The 15,284-nt window shown below is 44.6% G+C and overlaps 1 long non-coding RNA gene across 1 annotated transcript in view; it reads left to right on the plus strand.

The window, feature by feature from the left end:
• Positions 1 to 11,036: 11,036 nt before the first annotated feature.
• Positions 11,037 to 15,284, plus strand: part of LOC122327601 — a 45,675-nt gene continuing 41,427 nt past the window's right edge. The window contains exon 1 of the long non-coding RNA XR_006247681.1: positions 11,037 to 11,249. This is a non-coding gene — a long non-coding RNA (uncharacterized LOC122327601). The remainder of the gene's footprint in view (positions 11,250 to 15,284) is intronic.

A 15,284-nucleotide genomic window follows, 5' to 3' on the forward strand; every position in this document is an offset into this window, starting at 1 on the left:
GACTGAATTTGTTTTTGGTATTTGTGCTTCTTGTACCGGTGTACCGAAATTACGCACTTCACAGAAATTACGCACTTCACCTTTAACCTTAGAGCATGTGAGATGTGTCATTTCCAAAATAACAGTCATTTTCAAATTTATTTCACCCTGGACAGGTCCGGCAGCGGTACGCTGAAGTTGAGTGAACACATCCGAACGATGACCTGAGCCTGATCTCTCTCTCCTCCATTAAGCAGACGAGCGGCACAGATGCACAGGAGTCCGTCACGTTGGAGGGGAGGTGATGTTTCTCCATGAGTGTCTGGTCAGACACACTGGCGGCTGCTCAACCACTAAATGGCCCAATCACAAAACCCTATGACTCGTGGAAAACAACAGATCAATAGCGCTTCCTCTGGTTCTCGCCTGCGTGCTTGTATATCTGTGTGTATATGAGAGAGAGAGAGCGAGAGCGCAGATGAAGGCAGAGCATTTTGCACCCATATGCCCACTCAAATGACATTTGAAAGCAGGAATATCTGAGGGTTTTTTTGTTGTTGTTGTTGTTCCTTGCACCGGTTTTAAACACACACGGTCCTGATTACAGCCTCCCTCTGGAGACGGCAGAAATAAAGAATGATCGCTGAGCAGGGAGAGACAAATTTACGCTCCGCGAGCAGCATTCATTACAAACAGACTGCCGTGTGTGCGCTGTGTGGCCGAACTCGACCTCAAGAGTTAGCAGAGTGAAAGCCAAACCCTCCGCCGCTGCCAAACAGATCAGATTAGAAATGCAGTCGAGCGCTCGGCAGCAAGACAACAAGACAGAAGGCAGACAGATAGACATGCGAGAGAAAGCGGCAGTGAGATCGGATGAACTGGTCGTTTCTTTGGTAGGTGCAAATGCGCTCTGTGTCAGGTGTTTACAAGGCGATGGATATATGGCGGAGAATTCTGTGGAAATGCATTTAGAGCTTCTTTCCACCTGAACGTAGACTACTCGAGCACAAACAATGAAGATAAATTCATTCTGCTGATCTAGTACTGAGCTTGATTGAGCTTGCATTAATGCAGAAAGGTCTAGAGCATGAAATGTGTCGATCCAGAAGAGCGTAACGTACATTGAAGCAGAAAGGGAAAGAAATCTAACAATTCATGAAATTGAGATGTATTGATGCAGAATGACAGAAAAAGTTCTAGAAGTTTAGTGATGCAGAGCATCCAAAAACTTAAGATAGAACTAAAGATAAAACTTGAAATTGGAAGCATAAAGCCGGAAAACAAATATTGCGAACATATTGTGTTAAAGCAAAAGTATAGAAAAATCTAGAACTTGAGATGGTGTTGTTGCAGGAGAGCAGAAAAAGATCTTTGAATTGATTTACTGAAGCACGAAGTCCAAACAATCAAGATGTTGATATGGAAGTGACAAATAGGTAGATATTGAGAAGCACTTCTGCACAGAAAAACAAGAAGGCTAAAGGTTGAGATTGTTCTGAAGCATAAAAGATCTATAGCTTGAGATTATGTTGATTCAGGAGACCAGAAATAATCTTTCATCTGAGATTTCCTGCAGTAGGAAGTCCAGAAGTGGACATCTGTTGATGTAGAAAGAATGATTGAACTTGAAGAAATCTTGAACTTGAGATGTACCGTAGAATGTAGATCTGGAATCTGAAATATGTTAATTCAAGGGAGCAAAAAATTGTTGTAAACTGAGATTGGTTAAAGGCCAAATATCCAGAACTGGAGAAGCATCAACATACGGAATAAATAAAAATCTAGAACCTGAAGCAGAAAGATCTAGAATTTAAAATACGTTGATGCAGGAGAGCAGAAAAGACGAACAATGCTTTAAAAACGAAACCTTCAGAAAAGCCAAAGAACCAGAATGTGTGGAACCAAAAAGATCTAGAACTTGACATATATTAAGGGATAAAGGCAGAGAAATCTGGTTTCAGCCTCAGAAGCACCTTGGGCCTATCTTAGACGTCAAGCCTCTAGAAAATCATGCGGCCTGATCACGTCACATGGGTAACTAGGCAGTGCAGTTTTTTTCCTTCTGGCATTAAAGCCTGTGATGGCCAGGGGTAATATTTTAACACCGCGGCTGTTTCCCCCGACATATACACATACACTCGCAATCATAGCGCTGAAAAAAAACAGCCCGTGTTCGTATGTGTGTGTGTGTGAGAGAAAAACAGCCCTGCCGCTGAACAATCAGCAGTCCTCCGCGTGTCTCTCTCTCTGGGCGGCGTCATGGCAACGGAACAGCTTCAATTAGAGGAGAAGAAAGCGTTTCCCCTCGGCATGGCATTGGAGAGAGAGCCGAGTGTCAACGAGCGCAGAAAAGGGAGGGCGCATGTGTGTGTGTGAAAAAGATTGTGAGCAGGAGGGAGGCAGAGAAAACGAGCGCCGGGGAGACGTGTGTGAGGCTGAGATTGCGAGAGAGGGAAAGGGAGCGTGTCTGAGTGTGTGTGTGTGTGTGTGTGTGTGTGTGTGTGTGTGCGCGCGCTACAGATTGCAAGGAAGCAAGCCAGAGAGACAAAGCAAGCGAGTGAGATTGAGAGGGAGGGGAATGTGTGTGTGTGTGTGTGTGTGTGTGTCAGAGCAGCCAGAGACAGACAGTGTTTTGCCTGCGTTAGCGCAGCTAATGAAAAATGAATGAACCCACGGGAGAGAAAGAGAGAGAGATACGGAAAGATGGAGCAGTAGTTTAGCACTCGCAATGTTTCGGCGGTGCCATATATGTTTCGAGGGGTCGGAGAGAGATGCTGGCCTTGCTCAGGGTCAAGAGGTTAAGGCCACATACTCTATGCAAGTACGCAAGTCTGTCGCTTTGCAGCTAACAAACCTCAGTACTCGATATAAATAGTTACTTTGAAAAGTCTGTGCCAATGAAACTAGAGGTAGTTAACTATTAACATGTCGACAGTTAAATAACTTCTACTAATTTAGTTTACTAATTTCTTTGACACAACCCTTTTACGAAAACTGACAGTACATGTCGGTTTATGCTAATATTTTCAGTGGATTTGCCAACAAAAATATTTGCAAGCAACCCAATACTTAAATCCTCCAAGCTTTTGAATGAATAGTTTGAGTAAATAAAACTCCCCCAAAAAATCATAAACGCTGGATTTTAACGTTCGCGGCATAGAATATTTAAAACACGTCCAAGAGTTTTACATGCTGGTCTGTTATTGTGGTGACATTTCCACATCCCTAAAACATGACACTGAACGTAACTGTGATTGGTTGTTCGACATGCATGTCAAACGGCCTCATGGGGGGGCCTTGGCCAATGAAAGCTACCATGGATTTCAGACCTGTCTGAAGGTCTTGCTGTACGAAACTAACTTTAATGTGCAAATCTGTGAGTCATAGGTGTAGAATGTTTGCTTTAATCAGCATGCCGGTACTAGTCATTTCATACAGCAACTAATATAGCGTATAATTTTGAAGTGTCTTTTTTTGGCGTACAGCGTTAACCGAAGCATACCAGCAATGTTCATTACCTCCTTCGGTTAAATTGAGATCATCTGAGTCACAGGTGAATCCTAGCAGCATGTGCAACCCTGCTAAAATCCAAGCTGTATGCCACTGCACACTTGTACTTTCGTACGCGCGCATTTTGTCCTTTAATTCCGCCGGCCTCTTTAACGCGCGCACACTTGCATGCGGGCTTTGCCATTTGATCTTTCTCGCATGTACACGTTCGCTCTCTTCCATTCGTCTTTGTCACCTTTCTCTGACCTTTGCCGCCAACTGGGGGGGAAATCCACCCGCTGGCTTGCAAAATACCACCTGCTACAGACAGACCTCTGCCGGAGAAACGGGAGACGGAGAGAGATGACTGACAGGGACTTCATGAGTTAGAGGGGCCCTGTCTCAGCGCAGCTGCGGAGAGATCGAGACTGATAAAGATAGATAGAAGGAGCGATTCTCTCTCTCTCTCCGTCTCAAAGACATTCCTCTGGAGCGTTGGCGGTGGTTCTGATATTCCCCACTGCCGCTCTGGTATTCGAGGGTCTGCGTGTGGAGATTGATAGCTGAGCGTTGCTATTTTTGACATGCTGGTGTCGACATGTCGACGCCACCCCACCAACAGCAGCAGCGCCACAGCTGGGTACAGTTTTCACTTGCACACCGACAACACGTCTTACACTGCGAGCAAGCGACGCGACAAACAAGGAGATGTAGTCGAGGTGTGTTCACACTGACAGCAATTAAATCATGGGAGGTCGCCAAGATGCTGTCTTGTTGTTGCTTGCTAGTAGATATTCTAAAGCCTGGGGGAAAGCAAGCCAATGGTCAGCCGTCAGGCAACTTTGGGCTGTCGGGACAGTTTGTATGGTTCTCGTCGGTCGGCATCAAGGCCGTCTACAGGAGTGAGATCCTTTTTTCGCGTTCTCATTTTAAATGATGAATGTATACTATTGATAGCTGCTGTTATATTCAGTTCATTCCTCTCGAGCGGGCATAGAATGCACGTGATGGTTTGCAGTCGGCTGTAGTATGTGTGGTGTATTCAAGTGCAGCTTTTTGGCTCAACGATGCCGACAGATTTTGTTGTCTAGTTCTTTGAAGTCAGCTTGGTGTATGCCGGATTTTAATCCACTGGTATCTGACTGGACTGTCTTTTATCCCATTGGTAGTCCCTGGTATTTTGCACCATTAAATTTACATCGCTTTACTGGAGGTTGCCTGTTCCATCTCAAATATTTTTAAAATATAAATAACTTAGCAAAATGACTACCAGTGCGAATACTGCTTAACATCGTCTGCAACGCAAGCATGTGATGCTGCATCAGAACCAATGCAGTCCAGTAATCATAAAAATGATGCAAAATGTTGGAAAACTTTGCATAGTTTTTCGTTTTTATTTGTCACAACGTTTTATACGCACACTCGTGAGATTAGGGTAGCGGAATGCAGTTTCTTACAAAACTTACAAAATAAATGAGGCTAAAATGCTACCATTATATTCTACAAAACTGTTCATGCTGCTCGTATGCGACTTCATGCAACCCACCGAACCTAAAATGCTCCAGTATCCACAACGCGTGCTGTTTGTACTACTAGCATTGGAATTTGCGAAACACACTAAAACACACATAATCAACAATGCTGTCTACACTGTAAGCACGTGACTCGAAAAACAGAGATGTTCCTACGTCATTGATAACAACTGGCACATGCTAGTTTTAGCGCCTCGCTCCGCTTGCTTGCAGCATGGATGGGATATAATAAACCTCCTGCTGAAGATAATAGGCAATGTTGCCCTGTCAATTTATATGCATACATAAACATGCATCCTTTTCCCTGATGGCTGGATAGCATGTCCTCTGGTCTTGATCACAACAATCTAGCCGAATGTCTTTCTCTCTTCTGTAGTAAATGCCAGGGGCTCCAATCACGGACCTCCCGTTGAGCTCTTTGGCTTTGACTGACACAACATTCGGAAACACACTGGGATTTGAGTGTGTGTGTGTGTTTGTGTTCGCGTGTGTTTCCCTAAGTAGCATGGCACCCTCCACCCACATTTGATCCCCCCCCCAGCTTCTCTCTCTATCCGGTTCTAATCTGTGTCTCGTTTCTCTCACCCACGAACTCTCGCTCCCTAAAGACCGCATCCATTCAGCGTGAGAGAATTTCTCTCTCTCACAGTTTATACTGTAAGCTACAGCTGTATTTATTGTTCTTTTGTTGGCTAACTAGACCAGACAGGTGTGTAACTCTGGCGTGAATGTGGTTTCAAGGTTTAGCGTGTTGGGAAATGACTAACTGGAGCTATCTGTCTGTCAGGAATGAATTGAAATGGAGGCATTCTCAATTCGATCCAGAATGATGCACGAACTTGCTAAATGATGAATTTGTGTTTCATCATGCCTCGCTGCAGAAAAAAGTAGCGCCGCTACTTTTTAGTTGGTTCCTCGCTGACACTTCGGCTAAAGTACGTTACACCTCAAAAGCGCGGCAAACGCTGCTCGGCGGAGCGACGGATTTTTCACAGAGGCAGTGAGTTGTGAAAACAGAGATAGAGAGAGAGAGAGAGAGACGAGTGATGAACAGAAAAGAGGAAAAGCGAGCAGGACACAGCGCTCCGCTCAGCCAGCGAGGCTCCGCTGCTCTGCGTGAGTGTGTGACTGTCTCATGTGGGCCCTTCAGTCCTCGAGGCGTTTTGTTCCCCCTCCCTGCGCCGGCCCCCAGCCCTGCTAATCCTTTTGAGACACACACACGCACACACATTTCCCAAGGCTCCGAGGCGCTCTACGCTGCTGCTTATCTCCGCACTCCACCGAGCTACGCCACGCTACACACACACACACACACACACACACGCACGCACACGGCAGATCTCAGCTCTGGCTCTAACACCTAACACGTCTACACTGCCACTGCGCGATGTGACAAAACTAGATCGCTCCCTTTATGAAAAAATTGAAGATAACTACACCCGAAACCAGAGTTTCTGAATTGCACTATTACTTGCGTGTTCTGGTTTTGCCGCCTCGCGCATTTGCAGTGCAGGCCACGTCTTTGATTTGAACAATATTTTGGTGTCGGGGCTTTTGTTGATTACAATCGAAAAGTTCCGGTCGCGTCGCATTGCGCCATTGTAGTTTTGTTGACTGGAAAACACTCCAGCACCGCGCATTTGCAATCGGCTGTTTATCACGAGCGCTTTCTATGTCGATGTTTTGCATTGCACGCTTGCAGTGTAGACAGCTGATTTTAATTAGACAGAACCGTAGTATTTTTGTCGTGTGACATCGCTTGCTAGCATTTTAGTTTGTTGCATTGTTTGCAATGATGGTAAAATTCCAGTTTCATCACATTCGTGCTGTTACGTTTTTTACTTAAAGTGTAGGTTTTATTAATTATAATGCACGCATTCTAGATTTGTTGCATGACTGACTTGAAGTGTACACAGATGTGTTGGCTATAATGCAAAAGTTGTGGCTTTGACGCATCTCACGCTTGGAAATTAAACCGACTTGCTGCTGCATTTTGCTTGGTTGCAGTGTACGCAGATTCACTGATTGTATCGGAAATATTCCAGTTTTGTCACATCGCGTCACACACTCGCCGTGTAGACAGCTTTATTGATTTTATTGGCAGTGCTCTTGTGTTGTCGCATCACGGCCGACTCTCTGCTCTGCTCCACCCTGTAATTTTCCACAGCTTTAACAATTTGCGTGGGATCGTTTCGTTCCCGTATAATCAATATTTCATAATTCAGTAACGTAAGATGCTTTTAGGAGCCTCACATTTCTTCTGGAGCGTTCATTGAAGGGTCAGCCAGGATACCGATGTCTTGCAAAAGTCTGACCGTCATTTATTGTTTTTGGACATAGAACATCATCCTTCGAACACATATGTATACGAAAGTAGTAGTATTTTTCGGAATCCCGCAACTGAGGTAAAATCAATAATAAATGCATTTATTCCTAATATTAACGATTATATTCACAGCTATATTTCCTAACTTTTTGGGTAACGTTTCATATGCTCTTTCTTCTCTTGCAAGCAATCTGCGATGCTGTTTGGAAGAATTTGACAGATAGTATGGATTTCGCTCATACACATGTCTTCCAGTCGTCTGTTTTTTATCCATCTTTTCTATTTTCTTTTTCAGCACGGACCTTCAGTCAGACTCTTGGCAGACTGTTAGCTGTCCCATAATCCTCTTTGATGCAAGAAGTAGAGGTCAGGGCAGGGTCATGGTTGCTGCGAGAGCGCACATGCTCGCAAACACATGCACCAGGAATTTTATTCTAGGCTGACTTCCTCTGATCGCTGCAGATTTTCCCAACAGCGCAGTCTTTCGCTCGCTCGCTCTCTCTCTCGGAACATCTGTGTGTGATCGGAGTCGTGCATAAATTATTCTCCGGCAGCAGCGCCATGTCTGCGTCTCTCCCCTCGTGTGTTTTCTCTTGCGTCCTCTGACTCTTTCAGATCACGAACGGCGCAGGGTTTCTGCTGTACTGCGATGCCTAAGCGGCGGTAGATGCACGTGTACGCTCTCTCTCACGTAGACACATGTGCACGCACGCAGTGGTCCTGCATTTTAAAGAGAGCGGCCTGAGCCGTCGGAGAGTTTCACATCTCTTTAACGCTGCAGCACACAAAAGGACATCCTGTTTCCTGGAACACAGACGCGCACACACACACTTTTTTTGTCCATTGTGAGCTTCAGGCACTCTCGCTCTCTCGGTTAACCCTTTAAAGCACCATTCTCTGTATACAGATCTATAAAGCTATTGAACTTTTTGCGCCTGCCGTGTCCTTGTCTGTCTTTTTTTTGTTGGTCTTTCTGTCCTGTTTGTCTTGATTTTGATAAACACACATGTAAATTAAGTAATATACAAAGCAGAGAGGGGGGGAAACAAGACAATACAGATGAAACAGAACGGAGAACAGAGATCAAAGATGAGACCAGAGTGAGAAAAAGACAGCGCAAAGAAGATAAATAGACTGTAGGGGTGGGTGGTGTGCAAAAGAACATGGAACAAAATTGATCAAGATGTGATGGAGGGGATGAGAAATAGATAAGATTTAAGGCGTGATGGAAAAAAGAGGAGAAGAGACGGTTAAGGCAAATGAGAAATTTTTGACTCGCGCAAAAAATAGAAGTGCTTCACAATGCCATGGAAGAACTCTTATTTTTGCCAAAATGGTTCCATAAAGAACCTTTAAAATGCGATGAAGCTTTCTGAAATGGAATGGTTCTCTATGAAATGGTTCTTTGTGGCGAAAGAAGGTTCTTCAGATTATAAAAAGGTAAGAAAGAGATGGTTCCTTAAAGAACCTTTGACTGAATAGTTCTTTGCGGAACCAAAAACGGTTCTTCTGTGGCATCACTGTAAAGAACCTTTAAGTGCCTTTAGTTTTAATAGTGTAGAAAGTGTAAAAATCTGAAGTGACAAAATTAGAAACTTGAAACGAATGATAAAGATATGAGGTAATGATGAGAGTGATGTGAGATTGAGAGGGGAATGTAACGAGACGGAAGACAAAGTTAAAAGACGTGTGATGAGAAAAGAAGAGACGGAGTTAAGGCAAATGAGAAAAGTTTGGCTGAAGAAAAACAAGATGAGAGGCAGGATTCAGGAGGAGACAGGAATGAGAAAGATACAGCGCAGAGGAGGACGAAACAGATGGGAAAGATGCGAAGAAGATCAAGATGTGACAAAGAAAGAGGTAATAAATACATAATACAGAAATTAATGAGACACGAGGTGATGAGAGAGATGTGACACGGGGAAGAGAAAAGGATGAGACAGAAGACAGAGTTAAAAGAGACGTGAGAGCGATGAACAAGGGACACGAGGCAAATTAAAAAGAGTTCAGTCAGAAATCAAAGAGGAGAAATACAACTGGGAAAGACATGAAAGGAAGGAGATCAAGATGTAACAAAAGAAAGTGAAGGAAGAAAGAGCAAGTGTGAGAAATATATGAGGTGGTCATGAGCAAGATGTGAGACGGGAATGATACTGAGAATGATAAAACGGGAAAAAAGAAAGGCAGCAGTCTGCAAGGAGGAACCAGGTAAAAACTAAAAACGGATAAGACAGATGGGAAATACGTGAAACAAAGACGATGGAGATGAGAAAGAGATGATACGGTAAAACCACAAAGTCATGAGACAGAGTTAGGGCAAATCTAAGAAATGTGATGTAAAGACGAGAGAGATGAAACAAGAAAAAAAAAAAGCCAAAGAAGAGAAAGACAGCAATGAGACGGTAAAGATGAGGAAGAAGACAGTGGAGAGAAAGAGCCGGGTGATAGAGAGACGGCAGCCGCCAGGTGAAGAAGCAGCGACGGGCGAGTAGACACCTCTGCAGTATTTAGCAGAGACTGTGTGTGTGTGTGTGTGTGCGCGCGTGACAGCTTTTTGCATGACTAATGTGCCAGTGAGAGCCTGAGTCTGCGTTTACTGCCGCCCAGAGCTGCCCAAGACCAACAGCGCCGCCCGACCAATGAATATTTAAAGCCTGTGTGTGTGTGGGGCTAGGATCATTTATTAATGCCGGCGGAGGGAGAGAGATGAATAGATTGGCTGTGTACACAGAGCCAGGGCCAGGACGAGGTGAATGGCAGAGCAGTGTGTGTGTGTGTGTGTGTGTGTGTCACCCTGCGCTGTCTTCTGTTTGGTCTGAGGGACTGAAGCCCTGCATCTATTTATAGATCCATTATACATCCATTATTAATCTCTCCATCCAGCCCTGATGAAAAGAGAACCATCACCCGAGCAACCGGACCACAAACGCGCACGCAAATACGCACACAAAAGCCAAGGCTAATCGCAGCGTGCGCGGGTCACGTATGCTAAAGTGTGGGGCGGCGTTTCCTTTCTGTTCGCACATGCACGTTTCACACAGTCAAATTTATTTTTATATCGTTGCATGTTTTTTCTTCCTTTTTTGAGAACTGCTGAAAGCACTCGTGCTAAAAATGTAGCGTGTTGATCGCCGCCGATTTCGGCAGGATTTTCTCGGACTGAGCGCCGAAACGCGCTTCAGGCCGCTCTCCAGCAAGGGGCGTGTCCACTCGCGACGCGGCGGTTTGGGGGCGGGGCTACCAAGATAGGAGCGGGATCCTTTTTAGGAGGTGCGTTTAATTGGGCGATTTCAAATATTGACGGTTTCTTTTTTTTTTTTTTTTTTTTAAAAAAGCGTGCGTTTAACGAGCTTGACTATAGGTTTTTGTATAAATGTTCGTGGTTTATGGCTCTTTATTTGTTATAAATATATGCTGCATTAAAAAATTTAATTAAAATTCACACATCGCATTAGCAACCTACTTTACTCCCGTTATGTTAATATCGGAAGTAAACGTCCATTTCTGAGTAAATAAAATCCATTAATGACAATAATTTATTTATTTTTTCAGATAATTTTATATTTACCAATCAGTTGTGTGGGAGGACCTTAAATTTTTTTTTACTGATTGTGATTGGTTTAATTCATCTTTCTGTTTACAGCTCTTGGTTGCCATGGATAAATATTCTTCATTTTGAATTTGAATATTTGAGTGTAACGGCCGGGATCAGTTATTCGCTTTTAAAACCCTACTTCCTGGTTGATTAACTGGCTCAAATTAGCACGCGCTTTTTTAATTTCATGTAGATATTTGACACGAGAAAGATAAAAAAAGGTCCTTATTCTTCTAGAAAAGACAACTTCCCGCAAAAGACGAGAAAGTGGAGATAAATACAAGAGACGCAACGTGGTGGTGCGCTAACAGCCTGGAAGACAAAGACGGTGAGAAAAGCTACCCTAACTAACTTTTTACTTTCCTCAACGCTACGCGTTTGTTTCGAGCTTTCTAAACACTGTTTACCGCGGCTGTCGTTCTGCTCGGTTTCTCCGAGGTTAAAAAGAGCCCTGTATGAAAACAGTGTGTGTAACGGTTAGCTGTTTAACCGCAAGCCTTCACAGCCGGGGTTTCCCCCCTCTACGGGCCTACAGGTGTGCGTTTGCGTTTTGACTCATATCGCGCTTGCGAGGAGCCGACGATGAGCAAGAACCAGAAAACGTGAACGAGAGTGAAAACGCACGCACGCACGCAGAAAACGAGGAGACGGATTTCGCGCCGATAATGCGTGCGCGAGGGAGATGTTTGTCGTTTACTTTGCCTAATGAATAATCACTATCGCTCCGAGTCCTCCCTCGTTTTTCAAAACCTTGCGCTTTTCTGAGCGTGTGTGTGTGTGTGTGTGAGTGAGAGAGAACGTCAGACAGGAGTGAGCGAGCGCGCGCGCGTGTGTGTGTGTGTACTTCCTGAGAGCCGAGCAGCATTAACTCTGCCTCCGGTTTCCAGCGGCGAGGGGAAGGGAAAATTAATTCTGCGCAGAGGAGAAAGCGTGCGCCCGCGAGAGAGGACTCTAAAATCTGAGGTACAGCCTAACAGAAGGGGTCTGAAGAGGGTCAAGAGTGTACAGCACGCTGTCGTAAAACACACACACACTCACACACACACACCCGCAACATATTGGATTATGACGGTGAGAGACGGAGCCGAGGATTTCTCATTTTGAACCCCTGACGTCCCTGTAATACATTTCTGATAAATGATTGTGTTTCAAAGTAATGAATTAGCCTCATTAAGCGGATGACTGGATCTCAAGAAAGGCGAGGGAAAAACTCCGAAGGGGGAGGTGCGGCGGTGGCGGGGAGAGATTTCATCAGCGAGCGAGCGGAGATAAGAAAAGCGCGTGTGTGCGCGCGAAAACGGGAGCGGGAGGGCGGAGAGAGAGAGAGAGAGAGAGAGAGAGAACGGGCGTGTGTCTGCGCAGTAGGAGAACAGAGGAGTGACAAGCTTTGTGCGGAGAGATGGAGCGAGCGAGCGAGCGCGGGAGGGAAGCCATGGAGGAGGGAGGGAGGGAGAGAGGCAGAGGGGAGGAGGGAACCAGCCTGGTGGGAGATTAAGAAGGGCTGTTTTAGCACAGCGCAGGGCGCAGCGTTCCCGCTGGCTTCTTATCTGGATCGTTGATGCCGCTCCGAGACGGCGCTGCACAGAGATTCGGCGCGCCTGTGCCGCCTGAGACGGGCTTCCCTGTGCATAACTTTCCACCTCGCCCACCGAGTCATTTTTGTCGGTGCTGCTAGAATCTCTGTGCTGTGCTTTGTCCGGCCGCGCACCTGTGCTGCCTGTGCTTGTCCCCGTGCCACATAAAAATACCCCAAAAAGATTTATAAGATTTATCTGAAGGCATAGCATGTATTGTTTTGGTGAATGTTGGTTATTTTAGTTTACATGTTGTCTGTATTTAAGTCATTTTGTCACTGTTTCAGTTCTCTGTGTCATGTTTGTATTATAGTTTGTTTTGTATTCTATCTTTGTTTTAGTTCTCTGTGTGTCTGTATATTTCTCTTTCTTGTTTAGGTTCTGTCTGTTGTCTGTGTTCATTGTTTTTTCTCTCATCATTCTAGCTTCTTGCATGTTGCGTGTGCCTGCGTTTCGATTTTATCTGTCGTGTCTGTATTCAGGATTTCTGTTGTCTGTATTCTAGCTTCCTGTTGCATGTGTCTGTGTTTCAGCGTTGCTTGTAGTGTCTGTATTCAGGTTTGTCTGTTTTATTTTTATCTGAATTCTAGCTTTTCGTTGCATCTGTTTTAGTTTCGTCCGCTGTTTCTGTGTTCCGTTTTTTGTTTTCTTTTTGTATGTTGTCTGTATTCTAGCTTTTTTGTTTCTGTGTTTCAGTTTTGTCTGTCATGTATTTTTGTTTTCTGTTTCAGTTTTGTCTGTAGTGTCTGTATTGTAGTTTTAATCGCCTTTGTTTTAGTTCTCTTTGTATTCCAGTTTTTTGTTTGTCATGTCTGTTTCTTCAGCCTTAAAGTCTGCGTTAAAGCGTTTTATTGGTTCAGTTGTGTCTGTAGCGTCTGTATTCTGTTTATTGTATGTTCTTCGGTTTCCTCTGCTGCGTCTGTATCGCATTCTCTCTCGTGTCTTTAGTTGTTTTTTCGGTGTCTATATTCTACTTTTTCGTATCGTCTGAGTTTCAGTTCTCTTCATCATCTGTCTTTAGTTTTCTTTTCAATGTCTGTCTTCGGTATTGTTTTCTGAAGTGTCTGCATTCTTCTGTTAATTGTGTTTGTTTTGCAGTCCTCTCTGCCGTGTCTGTATTTCAGTTCTCTCTTGTGTCTTAACTTCTTATCGTCGTGTCTGCATTCTACTTTTTTTGTTTGTGTCTGTGTTTCAGTTCAATGTCATGCTTGTGCGTTTTTTTTTCAGTTCTCTGTTATTTTTTCTCTTTCGTGTCCATATTTGGTTTTGCGTTGTCTGTGGTTCGGTTCTGTCTGTGGCGGCTGTTTTCTCGTCTGTCTGTCCGTCTATGTTTTAGTTTTGCCATCTTTCGATATCAGTTCTCTCTCTTGCGTTTCCGTACTAGCTGTCCACATCTAATCTGTATTACAGTTCTGTCACATCTCAACTATAGTTCCTTGTCTCAGCTATGTTTTAGTTTTGTGCCACATCAGTTGTAACACAGACACAACACAGAAAAACTGGAACGACACAGAACATGTCAAAAGAATGAAAGAAATGGACGACACCGCTTTCTGTGTTATTTGTATTCTAGTTGTCTGTTTTTTTGTATGGGTTTCAGTCCCATCTGTGTTCTGGTTGCATGTCGTATCCTTTTCGGTTCTTTGCCACGTCTCTTTTTCTGTCGTTTGCGTTGTGTATTTCCATTCTCTATCACATCTATATTGCAGTTCTCCACGTCGCGTCTGTCTTTCGCATGTGGCGGTAAAAAGCTGTAAGCCTGTAAGCGTTCACCTCAACACAGCACATATGGAAACAATGGAGCCAACAGCTGTCACGGGGTGTGTTTGAGCGGCCTGGGAGATGGAGGGGCTTAGGGGATGGGTGTGTGTGTGTGTGTGTGTGCGTGTGCACGTTTGCCGCGTGCACAAACAAGTGGCCAAAATCAAACCCCACGATCTGTTGAGCATTGACATTGTGTGAGTGCAAGTGAGTCTTTGGGGAGAGAGCCCCCTGTTTAGTGAGAACAATGAATTGAATCGGAGGATAAGACAAAGCGGGGCAGGAGGCAAAATGTAGGCAATAAATTTCAATTGCGTGCTTTTCTTCCGCTCCGGGCAGTTACAGAGAGAGAGAGGTAGGGAGACGGATGAGAGAATAGGGAAAGCAATCTCTGCCCATCAACCATAAATCACTAACTAGCGAAAAAAATCCTGGATATAACAACATTTTTCACCGAGCGCAAAGCAGAGATTAGGAATGCGAAGTCATGGAAAGAATTACATCTTCAAACCTTTTCCTCCCCAAAACATGACCACACACCTCTGCAATTGCATTTGTTTGATCTTTGTTTTTTTTTAAGGACATGCTTCTCATTGATGTCTGAAGTATAACCTCCGTCCTAAAGCGATTCGCTAGCTATTCCCTCAAATCTCAGCTCTGCTTGAGAGGCACGATACCTCTTTTATAGCAGTTCACACACACACACACACACACACACACACACACACACAGCCTTCCAGTGCTGATTAGAAAATGCATTATTCATTATAAATCTGCACACGGACGTGGAAGAATAGAAAGAGATTGAAAGAGAGGGAGAGATAGGTAGAGGGTCGATGTAGCATTTTGTCGATGCTTCGCTCTCGAGAGGACGGAAAAAGTGTGTAAATGTGCCGGTAAGCGTGTGTGCGTGTGCGCGTGTGGGCGTGGCTGCCCTTTGGGACGCGTTGACCCTCTAATTGACCCTGTCCTCATAGTCACCGGCCGACACGCACGGATCCAGCGGGGCTAAACGCTCGCAACACTCC

The sequence above is a fragment of the Puntigrus tetrazona genome, chromosome 22 (assembly GCF_018831695.1).
Source record: "Puntigrus tetrazona isolate hp1 chromosome 22, ASM1883169v1, whole genome shotgun sequence".
Taxonomy (NCBI): Eukaryota; Metazoa; Chordata; class Actinopteri; order Cypriniformes; family Cyprinidae; genus Puntigrus; species Puntigrus tetrazona.